This window comes from Talpa occidentalis, unplaced genomic scaffold (assembly GCF_014898055.3).
Source record: "Talpa occidentalis isolate TD23 unplaced genomic scaffold, MPIMG_talOcc4v2.1 talOcc4.7, whole genome shotgun sequence".
In the NCBI taxonomy this organism is placed as follows: domain Eukaryota; kingdom Metazoa; phylum Chordata; class Mammalia; order Eulipotyphla; family Talpidae; genus Talpa; species Talpa occidentalis.
The window spans coordinates 93,976,184-93,988,886 of NW_023605083.1; the positions used below are offsets into that span (position 1 = coordinate 93,976,184).

The 12,703-nt window shown below is 45.0% G+C and overlaps 1 long non-coding RNA gene across 1 annotated transcript in view; it reads left to right on the top strand.

Annotated features, from left to right (window-relative positions):
• Nucleotides 1-12,703, top strand: part of LOC129144902 (uncharacterized) — a 216,036-nt gene that overhangs the window by 187,143 nt on the left and 16,190 nt on the right. The window lies entirely within an intron of this gene.

Sequence of the window (12,703 nt, forward strand, 5' to 3'; positions counted from 1 at the left end):
TGTAAACAACACTGCATTGAACATCCTTGTCTGTGTCTTCTTTGGACTATTGAATTATAATCCATAATAAAAGTTGGGCTATTTCTATCAAGTTCTGTTGGTCTGATGGCCCAGCCTATTTCTTTAAGGCTATTTTTGTGTGAAGGGTCAAGATCGGTCATCCAGAACCAGAGTGCCCGTTGGAACTGCTGGTGACACAATGATGGATTTTCATATTCCAACTTTCCCTTTTCAAATATCCATGCAGACCACCACCCTGCTGTTTACACCCGTTACCACAACACACTGTTTCCTAAGTGTCAGATTGTTTTGATTGAGTTAAACTGCGGGCTAATGACATACTCCGGACAGGCACTTTAATCTCCTCAGTAAGGTCACTCCAAATCACTCCAAGATGGGTTACTTCTGGAAAGCTGTCCTGCAGACAGCTAATCCTATCCTTCTTGCAGGCTTGCCTTACAGATATGGCATCTGCTGACCCTACGTTTTGGGAGGCATCTTATTTTGAGGGCTGTAGTGTTTTGTCCACCGTCTACAATTATCATGACTAAAAATACTTTGGAGAGTGCAAAATCTTCAGGGGGACTTTGCAACCTGGCCTGTATTCCTCATATTTTGGTACCATATTTCAAGATAATAGCCTTGTTACTGGGATAAGCAGTACCTTACCTGTAGACCAATATTTCATGTTATAGTTGTTTGGAAGCTGATCTTTATGCTGACCTTGTGACTATGTTGCCTTTTCCTTGAAAAATGCACCAGTAATCATAGTGCCTGTGATTTTTCTATAGCGCCATCACCACTCAGCCTCATACGCAGAATTAGCCTCCTTCCTGCATGTCATCCCAGGGCTTCATTTTTCTCAGTCAAATATAAACTTCCATCCCTGTGCATCGGCATAATTCCCCTCTGTGCCACCTCCATCTCCCACTCCGGATTGTATAATCTGGGAGCTTCCACATAAAACTAGGATCAGAGGAACTGGGGTGTATTTGTGTTGCTAGTGCTGGTACTTGTTTAGAGAAAAGTGTGGGACATACTCCTGCAAGTCCAAACTGAACTGTGGGTATGTTTCTACTCCTTATGACTCCATTGACTTAGTGAGCTGTGAGAGTGTCACTCAGTCACTCACGTGCCAATAGGTTGCCAATTCCTGAGTTCAGACTCCTCCACTCACTGCTCTCATTGTTAATGCACTTAAAAGGAAGTGCTTTCACCATATAAAAATGTAGAGTAGTCCTGAGAACTGGTCTTTATATCAAGAAAATTAACTTACATTAAAATTAACATATTTTTTCTCCTATACTTTTAGTCTAATTGGGCCATAGGGAGTGTGTGTGTGTGTACTTGCACAAAAATAGAACATTTATGGAAGGATATATAAAGAAATGGAAATTGATTACTTTAGGGAACCGGACTGATGAAGTGGGGTCGGAAAGAGACATGTTTTATTTTAAAACCTTTTGGGTTATTTTAGATGGCTTCTTAATTCATTAAGTAAGAGACTATATCTGAATGATCATATGATCCTAAGTCCCTTCCCTTTGTGTCTATAATTCTCTTGAACTGAGGGTATATTTTGTACTTCTTTCTCTGATCTCTTTACTGCATTCAACTTGGTTGCTTATAGAAGCATCTTATTTTTCCAGAATTGCCTGAGAATGAAATTTTCTGCACTAAATTCTCCAGGTAAATGAATCTAATTCTTTTATATACTTGAAGTTTAGGATAATTTCTAATGATATATTTGTAAGTTGTATTACATATCTTCCTATCCACTTTTATTTACAAATTTATTGAGATACAGTTCATATACTGTAACTTTTACTTATTAATAGTTCAGCGCTATTTAGCATATTCAGAGATGGGCAAATAGCACCACAATCTAATTACAGAGCATTTCAACACCCCCCCCACCACAGAAAGCTCTAGTCCCATTGAGCCATCATTCCCACTAATCTATTCCCATCTATGGATTTGCCAGTTCTGAACATTTCACTCAAAAGGAATCATATAATATGTGGTCTTTTGATCCTATCCTATTTAGCAGAGGAGAGTTAATCATGTTTTACCTTTCTTGATAAATTGAGCCGATTAATATCAACAGCATGTTCATGGTAACCTCAAGAAATATTGAGGTGGGGGGTGTTGACTTCCAGATTCTGGCCTATTAAGATGTCTGTGACTTTGTCAGAGGTCTGTCACTCAGGCCATTGGATTACTTCTTGAATAACCTGTCTTATGCTCTTAAACCTGTTTAAACCATCGTTTACTTTCTGGAACTCTTATTTTTGCAAAATTGGACAACTAGTATATAAATTATATCAGTCCTGAGGTCTCATGCCTTTTTTTGATCAAGGCTCATAATGTTACCCAGCATTGAGCCTCTTCGCTGTTTTTCTGCTCTTGAAGTAATTAACTCAAGGCTGAATTCTTCCCTTCTTTTATTGCTATCTTGAGTATCTTGTATCATCCAGTCAGCTCAATGCCGTCTTAGCCATAAATCCCCCGCAAGTATTTTATATCTCTGGTTTAAGCACTCTTAAACCCTTTGATTCCTTGTATCCTTCCTCTCCCCTTTCTTAAAATAGTCTCATGTCAAGACTTTATCAACTTCCCTTTCTCCAATATTGTAATATTGTAAAAGAACACGTTCCCTTATTTCTCTTGAAACATATGTATAATCCAAGCATCCTTGAATACAGCTCTCCAGGCAGGGTGGGGCAGGGCAGCCCCTCAGTTACTAGAAAACGTGTCCACCAAGTCCAAGAGCATTTGAATATTTGACATCTGAGCTGTCCTGGGAGGTAGACTCTCTGTAGTTTCTTTACCTTTTGGTAGGAATGGGTGAAAGGAGAAAAGTCTAACTTGGAGCACTGTCTCAGCTCTGGGCCAGACTTAAAAGGGTTGTTTAAAGTTTGAAACAGTTTGGCAGGCGCTGCACTCACTGTCCTGAATTTGACTGGAAGAACATGGCAGGATCTAACCAGTGTGTCATGGGAATTTGAGATTTCAGGACTCGCGTCTTAAGCTCATCGTGAGGACAAGTTCAGAAGTTTGAGGCATGCTTGCTGAGAGCAGTTCTGTTGGTTGTGATTCTGGACACCCAAGGAATTCCAATCGAGGTCAGGAAAACCAACCTTATATTGGGCCTGATGTGGCCAGAGAAAGGATGGCTACTAGGAGAGTGATTGGCACTTAGCAGATACTGGGAAAATATCTGTGGAATGACTGGCGCTCTGGTGTCGGGTCTGAGCAGTTGGTAATGACTGTCTGGCATGAGATGCTGAGAAGGATTCTCAGGCCAGGTTCAGTGGGCAAGCCTGCAACTTATAATCCATCTGCTATAGGTACAGGTGAAGGAGTGGAGAGAAGCAAAGTTAGTGCAGATCCTGGTGAGAGAAGAGAGAACAGATTCAACTCTTGAAGACACAGAAGGAGTCCTAAATTGCAGGGCATCTTAAGGAATGAGAGAAGAGTTTGGGTGCCTCCAGCTTTGGACGACCTGATACCAGGGGACTCTGCTGAACTTACATCCAGGCTCAACCCGAGGTGACCAAAATTGCAGCTGACCGCCTCCATAGCAGCTAATCTTGTTGAGCCTGCATTGACTGACAGAAGCAACTCCTCCACAAGTGACCCAACACTGCCCTCTGCTGGTGGGACCTATCAACTGCACACTTAAAAGCATTTCTTTGGGAGCTGCTTTTATTTACAATTTCTTAGCGGATATCTTCAGCGCTGGGCTTGGAGACTAATTTTACTAACTTCCATGAGCCCGATCCTGTTGTGATGTGAGTATATTCATCAGGAAAAGCAATGTACTTCATTTCTCTGTCACCAGTGGCCTGAAACAATTCAGTCATCTTTTAAAAACTACCATTTAGGGACCTCCCTTGTGGCACAGATAATTGAGCGCAGCGCTGTGAAGCTGTCCGCAGCCTCTGCAGTCCCGGTTCGATCCCTGCCGGCCGCGGAGATACCCACATGGTGAGGCAGACCTCTCCTGTCTCGCCCGCTGCTCCCCTCAGCAGTAAGTTTCAGTCCGTCTGCCTGTTTTGTTCCCGGCTTTGTCTCTGGTGAATCCTCTCACATTTGACCTATACCCAGGTTCTTACATAAATAAATAAATCTTTTTTAAAAAATTAAAAAAAAAAACAACTACCACTTAGTGAACAATAAATGGCAGGCGCTGTGCTAGGCTCATTATTTGTCATACTTGTAACCCTCTAGGAAAGCTGCTATAATTATTTGCATGTTACAATGAAGAAATGGAGACTCAGGAAGTCTCACTCTTGCGTGGAGAATAGGACATGCAGTTCCTGTGCCACTAACCTGTTAGTGATATGACCCTCACCCTCTATCCCAACCCTAGGCCGTGGGGGTGAGGGGAGTGAAGGGACAGGGAAACTTATTTTTTGTTTTCCAAATCTATTTTAACAGTGAATAGGTATTGCTTTATATATTTTTAGCATTTAGGCTGAATTCTGGGTGTCCCCCTGATGGAGTATTGCCTGTCTAGTATATCCAGAAGAGGGCACGTAGGAAATAGGGATAGGGAACAAGACTGGAGCTCTTTCTCTTTGAGAGACATGGTTTCACGGGAATATGGTAAATGTTTTATGGCTTCCAAAGTAAGCCAGGGGAGCAGGTTTATTCTCTGTGTGTTCCCAGTGTGCAGACCCAGGGCCAAATGTGTGGAGTTCAGGGCTTGTCGAAGAAGCATTTTGTTAACCAGCAGGGGCTGCCTCGCCAGTACAAAATGGTGAACTTGGAGGTGGGGACTCTTTTGAAGTGCTTGGGTGGGAAGTCACGAGGCAATTTATACAGGAGAATAATTTGTAGGTTCTAAAGCCTTGCAGCCGCTGATGTCTGTCAGTCCTGTGAGCCTTCTAGTGGGCAGCAGTACCTGCTCTCGCCTGTAGGTGGCATTAGGCATCCAAGCCTGTTTGGTGTGGTTAGACCCTAGAAATTCTGGTTTTAATGGGTCTTAGGGATTTTTAGAACTCCCAGTGGTTCTAGAGGGCATGACTATTTGAGTACTTTGACCCTACCATTTCTGTTGGTTGTTTCACTTTATTTCACTTTATACTATAGGGGAAAACTGGGGTCAGAGAAAGAAAGTAGAAACATCAAAATAGATGAAGCTATACGGAATACTAGTTAATTACAGGAGAGAAAATAAAAACAAAGAGGAGAGAGGAAACAGGAGCCCAGTGATATGAGGGAGCGATAGGTATTCAATTTCCTCAGGAAACAAATTAAATCAAGCCACAGAGAGGACAGAGGTGATACACTGGACTGGGAGACTCAAGACCCGTCTCTCTCTTCCAATAGCAGGAGCTTCAGTTTGTAGCCAGGCAATGGTTGTTTGGGAATCACCATCCTTTGGGGAGCTGGAGGTGTGGAAACAGAAATGGATTCACAGAGAGAATGAGGAGCCTTCTCTGGCAGAATGTATCCTGAGAGGAACTGGCACCTGGACATCTTCGTACCCTGGTCTCAGGTCCTGACCTTGCAGCTGGTAGAGCAGTGGTGCCACCTAGTGGTGGACTCGGGCACCATGGAGTGGAAAGTGCCAGGCGAAGGACCAAGATGCCCAGAAGCTTCCAGGAGAAGCTTCCTGTCATGTGTGACTCTGACACACATAGGCAGCAGTTGAGGTGCCCAGCCAGGGACTGTGTGAACAGACAGGCCAGGAGGTAGGGAAGTATGAGGTAGTGTGGCTGGCGCCCTATTAGTCCCCAAGGATTGGGTACCCCCGGGTAGGAAATTTCCATCACAGTCTTACACAGCTGCAACCTCAAAGCAGTCACTTAACCCCTACTTCCTCATCTGGAAAACTAAAGGGTTGCATAGACCATCTCTGCAGCTCCTGTGTTCTTCAAAATTCTCTGTCCGTGTCTCTAGTTAGGGGGACTCATGTGAGAAAGCCAGGCCTGGGAGAAACAAGATGCACTCCTGTGAAGGGCACCCAGAAACATGTAGAAAGGATGAGGACACAGACACTGCTGGGTGGGTTAAACCAGGAGAGCCTGAGGTGTGTTAGGATTTCAGCACATGAAGGAGAGTGGTTGGCAGAGGGAGCAAAGGCCAGCAAGCCTATGCTATGGGAGGTGGGTGGGGTATGAGTCCAAGGTGGGGCCCAGCAGGGGCCGTAGCTGGTGTGTAGGCACAGCAGAGACAGAGCAGATCAGCCAGGCCTGACTGAGCTGCACCCTAACCAAACTTGGCCCTGACCTGCCTTGACACTCTTTCTTTCGGCACATGGTGCCTCAGGTCACCACATCTTCACATCACCAGCCTTTAAAATCTCAAATGGGGTTCCCATGAAGCCATGAAAAGTAGGAAGTTTCTTCTTCCTTTTGCTGTAATGATTAATATTCAAGCCATCTTTTCAATCTCAGGAGCTCAGGATGATTTAAAACTTAGAACTGCTATAAATATTTCCTTACAGAGATGGCTAGAGCCACAAAAAATGTCCATGTTCTTCTTCAACCTCGTATGTCAGACAACAAACAAAGGCAGTAAGTAGATTGCTCAGGATTACAAGCAAGAAGAATTAAGAGGACAGGCGGGGACCCAGAGGGGGTGATGGTTAATGCTGTCCTTCCTGCATAGTCCCTCCACCAGGGGGAATTCAAATCTTAGCTTATGGGCCTGTTTGGGGTTGAGACATTGGGGGTACCTCACTGCTGACAGAACCTATTCCAGGCTAGGGGGACAGCAGGTGCTGCCTCTCTGACCCTCTCTAGGAGGACACGGGAGTGGGGAAGGAACAGGTGGCCGGGAGACACTCTATTTAAGGCCTCTGATGGCAATGGGACTGCTGAGGTCTCAGCCGAAGTGCTGATCTTCCCAAAGGGAATGGCCCCTAGTCTCTCAAAAAGTGAGAATGATCCCCATGGAGGTGCACGCTCTTGGCCGTGGGAGATGAACCGTGGCTATGTCAATTTAATTAGTGTACATTTATCAATCGCTCATTATACTGCACATAAAATTACGTGCCCTGGAGTTATCATGGGACTGAAAGCAAGGCACTTAAAAAGGGGGAAACTGGGGCCTCCCCGGTGGCTCAGCGGTTGAGCGCTGGGTTGCGAGGCTGCCCGCGACCTCTGCGGCGCCGGTTCGATCCCCAGCTGCTCCCCGGCCACCTGAGGAGGGTCCCACATGGCGCGCAGACCTCTCCTGCCACCCGCTGCTCCCCTCAGCAGTGTACCTCGGTCCTTCTGCCTGCTCTGCTCCCCGCTCTGGCTCTGGTGAATTCTCTCACCCTCCCGCGCTTCTGGCTGTACCCAGTGCATGTATAAACAAAACAAACAAATAAATAAATAAATAAATAAATAAATAAATAAATAAATAAATAAATAAAAAAAGGGGGAAACTGGTATCCTTTAATGTACTGTCCAACAAGGGGCCCTCACGTCTGAAGGTTCACTTTGCTGAAGGCCTCTTGGGAGGGGGTGGAAGTGACCCTGGAGTGTCTATTAGGAGAGCACCGTGGTGACACAGGTGCACTCCGCTAACTGGCTGCTGTTGTCAGTGCTTCATCAGCACAGTTGGGTGCCGGGATGCTAAGCTTTGGGGTTCATGTGGTAAAGAAGGCCCACTTCTCTCTGCCTCCCTGACCTACTGGACTTCTCCCAGAGTGGGATGTGAATGGTCACTGGACTGCATACCCCGCCCTCTGTACCCCATAGGAGGCGCCTATTTCAAGCCTGCCCACTTCCCAGAAAGCTGCCCATCTCCGAGAGTAGGCCAGAGGGTGGAAATGGCTCAGATGCCCCAGGCCAGTGGGCCCACAAAGGAAACAAAAAAGAACATTTTATGTTTCTAGGTGTGAACTGTCATTGGAAATGCTGGCTTTGCCCCTGGGGAGGATACCAGGATGCTCTCAAAATAAACACATACATACCAAGCCCTGCTTTTTAGCTCTGAACACCTGCTGCACAAGGGACTGAGACCCCAGGCCCAAAATAGGCGCAGCTGCGGCAGACACAAATCTCACCGAGGCTGAGGCTGAGCCGTATTTGTAAATGTCTATCCTGCCACACAGCCCCTGCCCTTCCCGCTCTGAGTCTCTCTTGCTTTTCCTGGTCTGTTTTGTTTTGTTTCGGTTTTTTGTGGGCACTGCTTCTCCTTTTCCCAGCTCATGGGCATAGCAGGCAGGTGGGAAATACAGAGGGATGAATACATGTAAAAAGAACCACAGACCGGGAACGTGGAGCAACCAGGCTGGGAAAGATGGATGCTGGAGCGCCGGGCCGATGAGCGGACGGTGTCCTGTCTTCACAGGGCAGTACCTTGCCCCAAAGGGCCTCCTCACTGATACCCAATACTCTCCTGGGGCGTATGAGCCTGCATTGCAAAAAGCCACGCCCAAAGCAAGTTCCTGGTTAGGAATGCTCACAAATTAACAAAGAACCACTTTTGAGTTATTAGGGTCTCTTTATTACTGATGGGCAGAGGCAGAAAGTCAGTGCAGAAAGAATGTGTTTGCCCTGAGAGCACGGAGTCCCAACCCCTTTACTTTCCCTACAGGAGCTGAGTTAACCCCTCATGGGGTGGCTGCTGTGCACAGAGCATTGCACTTGCTGCAAAGGCAGCTGATCTTTGGGTCTCTGATAACAAGATATCACCTGTCACCCAATCACCTGCCTCAGTTTCCCATTTCCTTTGGTTTGGTTTTGCTCTGTTGTTGTGATTGGGGTACTCGCCAGAAATTGCCCTTGAGGTCTGAGGTTCTGTCTTATCTATGTGGATGACAGCTGTCTTTCTTCTTTAAGCTGACCCTCCTCTCAGCAGACTGGTGTCAGCTTTCTTGGTGAGGGTGGCCTAAGGGGGTCTGTCACCTGCTCGCCTAAATAAATACCCCCAAGCTTCCTGAGCAAGGTCTCGGTCTTGTTTGACAGTCCATGAAGAAAGCCCATAAATGCCCAGGCCTCAGGGCTCCTTGTGCCTCACTGCCATGAAAAGCATGAAACATCTTTGATAAAAATAGTCGCTGCCACCCAGGGGCCCTGGCTTCTGGTGGCCGGCTGCCCAGCTGCCGGGGCGTGGCAGCCTCCGGAATGTCTGAGCATTGCTCAGGGTAACTGGGTCGCTGCGCAGGCCCAGCAAACAAAGCCTCTCCGCCTCAGCTGTTCTGAGTGGAGGGATTAACAGTAGGGGTGAAAATAGCCCTTCGTATTCTAGGTGGCTTCCTCATACCACATTCCCAGGCACACATTGCTTTATTAAAGCTCTCAGCTGTTATGGTGATCCAGGCGAGAAGAGAGGAAAGACTGCTTCACCAACTGCTGGCAGGTTGCAAGTGGCCACCAATTTTCCTCCATAAGGACATGTTACTCTGGTTAGAAGCTGTGCCCATTGCATGTCCTTAAGAAGGGGACCATCTGTCAATCATAAATCAAGATGTCCTCTGTCCCAAATAAGGAAGGAGTCTACTATCCTAGCTGATGATCCCCTTCGAGTTGAAAGTTAGACATTTTTAAATCCTGTGCTTCAGTATGTATTTCTTGTGAATTCAAAAAATCAGGAAATAAAAAATAGAAATCGATTGCTAAGAGATTTGAGACTCAGCAAAGAATTCAGAAAGTTGGAGGTAATTGAAGAGTATAAGAATTACAGGGGGGAATAAATAAAATCTATGCTCATATACCAAAAAAAAAAAAAACCAGTAAAAGAAAAGGAGACTATTTTTTTAATGATTTATTTATGCATATAAGAACTCGGGTGTAGGCCAGAGGTGTAGAGGGTGGGGTGAGAGGATTCACCAGAGACAGAGTGGGGAGCAGAACAGGCAGATCTACTGAAATACACTGCTGAGGGGAGCAGTGGGTGAGACAGGAGAGGTCTGCTCTGCCATGTGGGTAACTCCCTGGCTGGGGATCGAACTCATGCTGCAGCGGCTGCCAAAAACTTGATAGTGCTGAAACTTAACCCCTGTGCCACCAGGGAGACCCAGGAGGTTATTTACAAAAAAGAAAAGTCATTTGAGATGACCCTCACTTTTGAAATAGTGGGTTTCTATGGGGAAGGACTGTAGGTGCTACAGTGCTGGGAAAATTATGGTCACCACACCTGAGGGGAGAAACCTATATTGTGAAAAAACAAACAAGGATATAAAATAATGGTACATCATTAATAAAAAAAATTTTTTTGAAGGAAAAAAAATAACATAGTGGGACTTACCCTCATAAGTTAGCCAGACAAGAAGGACACTTTACCCTTTTTGGCCATTCTATTTTGAGGGTCATGGGCAAATAAGCCAGCAGATACTTCAAATGAGCTACAGATCACCCAGATTCCTGTGGAATGGTCAGAGGGCCTGTGCAGGGAGACTATCTGCACACACGGTGGGCTGAGTTGGCGGGCAGCAACAGAAAGTGGAGGAAGATAGCAGAAATAGTCAACAGTAAGTCACAAATGAAAAACCGTACACTTTGGGTTTTATCCGCCCAGTTCTACCACACCATTGCCCCACACCCCACTTTCTCAGAGAATTTCTCATGTTTGCTTCCCTAGCTGCTGAGGTAGACAGAGCTTTGCAGCATCAGGAATTCCTGGGAGCGAGGCAGAATCCCAGCCCCACCATTTTGACCTTGAGCAATTTACTCTTGTGTGTGCATGTTTCTTCTTCATCTGTTCTATGAAGCCAGGGTGATATGGCCCATCCCCCACCCCAAATAGTTACCCCGATGATGCAAGGTGTGTGTGGTGAGGGCCCGTGGTAAGAGTCCAGTAAATAGAGGCTGATGTCACTCTCCTCCTCTCCGGTCCAGGACCAGCCTTCCCTCTCCTGCCAGGGCTGTGTGTCCTTATTTGGGGTGAAACATGTGCTTTAGTTTTCCTCACTCAGTAGCAGGACTTACATTTTCTATAGGCATGGACAGCCTTTGCTTCATGCAATAAATAAATACAAGAAAAGTTGGTCATAAAATCAACTCTTACGAAATGAATTTTATCCACTTAATATTCTTCACAAAATCAGAGTTAATTGTCACGGAACATTTCCAGAAGCCAAATCCTTACCTTGTGTGAAATATTGCACTTTGCAGGTAAGCCATGCCCTACAACTTCACTGCTTACCAATTCTTTAAGTCTGCAATTCTATAAAACAAGTTCATTTCAAAGATAGTGTCTCCCTGCCTTTCTTTCTCTCATTTTCTCTCATCCTTTCTTATCAATAAGTATTTTCACATGTACTTTCTAATGATAGGTGCTGTTTTAGAAAATACAGTCATGGTGTACCTAGATAGTGAATACAAATTCCATATTACCATCAAAATATTGAGTCAAGATTCAAATTTTACCATTTGGAGTGTGTGTGTGTGTCCTGACAGGATCCATACAGAGCAGTTGGTGGGTAGTTCTGTTATGTCTCTTTTACTCTCTTGTTCCCCCTTCCATTTCATTTACCCTCTTTTTCTTTGTAAGTTATTTATTGAAAAAATCTGGATAGTGTGTTCTGCTGAGTTCCCCACATATTGGAGTATATTGGTTGTATCTGGATCTCTGCATTTCCCAGAAGTTGGTGGTCATGTTCAGAAGTTTGATCAGATCTAAGCGTTAGACTGTTGGGTGGAAATCCTCCCTTGGCGGTGGGGTGTACTTCCAGGGGGAGGCAAGTCACATCTGCTTGTCTGTATATTTGGATATTCGTAGTCATAATGCATTAGGCGTTCATAATTCATAGCAAAATGGTGGATCAGACTTGCTTCCACTGATGGTTTCCTCCCAACCACAAACACACATGTTACTTTTTAGTCACAGTGTTGCCAGGAAATGTGGGAAGCAAGTCAGAGAGTTATTGTCTTTGAGACAAAATTATCTGACATCAGCAATTGGTCAAATCTGACATGCATTGAGTATGAAGTGAGCTCCCCTGGTCTTTAATGCCCACTGAGTCAAATTGTGTCATTTCCTAATCTTCTAAAACTGATAAAGAGGGGAACTTGGCAACTATTTTTGGTAAGTTTAAACGTGATGAAACCCAAATGCTTTCAGGCTAGAAGATGCTATTTCCAGTTCTGACTTCCTACCATACTTTTCCTCTTAGGGTAAAGATAGGTTTTTACTTGGATGAAGGGGGAGATTTTCTGTTGTGCAGCTTTGAAATAATAGCAGACTGGGCCAGTCTACTCAGTGGTAGATTTAGAATAAGCATTCAGAGGGGCCAGAAACTGCTTTATTCACCTGTGTCTTCTTATTACTTAGCACAGCACAGTAAATCTCTGCCCAGCAAGCATTCACTGGATTTCAGAGGTCATTCCAGAATGTGGAGAAGGGGACTCTGTCTCTTGCCTAACAACCCCATTCAACTTGAAACAGGGTTCTCCCCAGGCGATTCTCTGTGTTTCCCTCATATCATTTTGAGGGACAAGTCTTCTGGGTGGCCTCCCTGTCAAACCGTGATTAGCTTAGGAGTATTTTTTCTTTCTGATCTAAAGTTCAAACTAAAAAGCAATCTGTCCCTGTCCCCACATACACACACCAATGAATTTATCAAGCCATCTGCTACCAAGATTTCAGCATTAGGCATAAAGATCACCAGTGAAACACTTCCATGAGGAGCAGAGAAGATAAATATAATGAAACAGCACCCCAAATTGAAAACAAGGCAAAGTTTATTGCAGGTGAATAGCAGTCACATGAAAATGAAATCTAATGATCATGAAAATATACATTTTGCATATTTTCT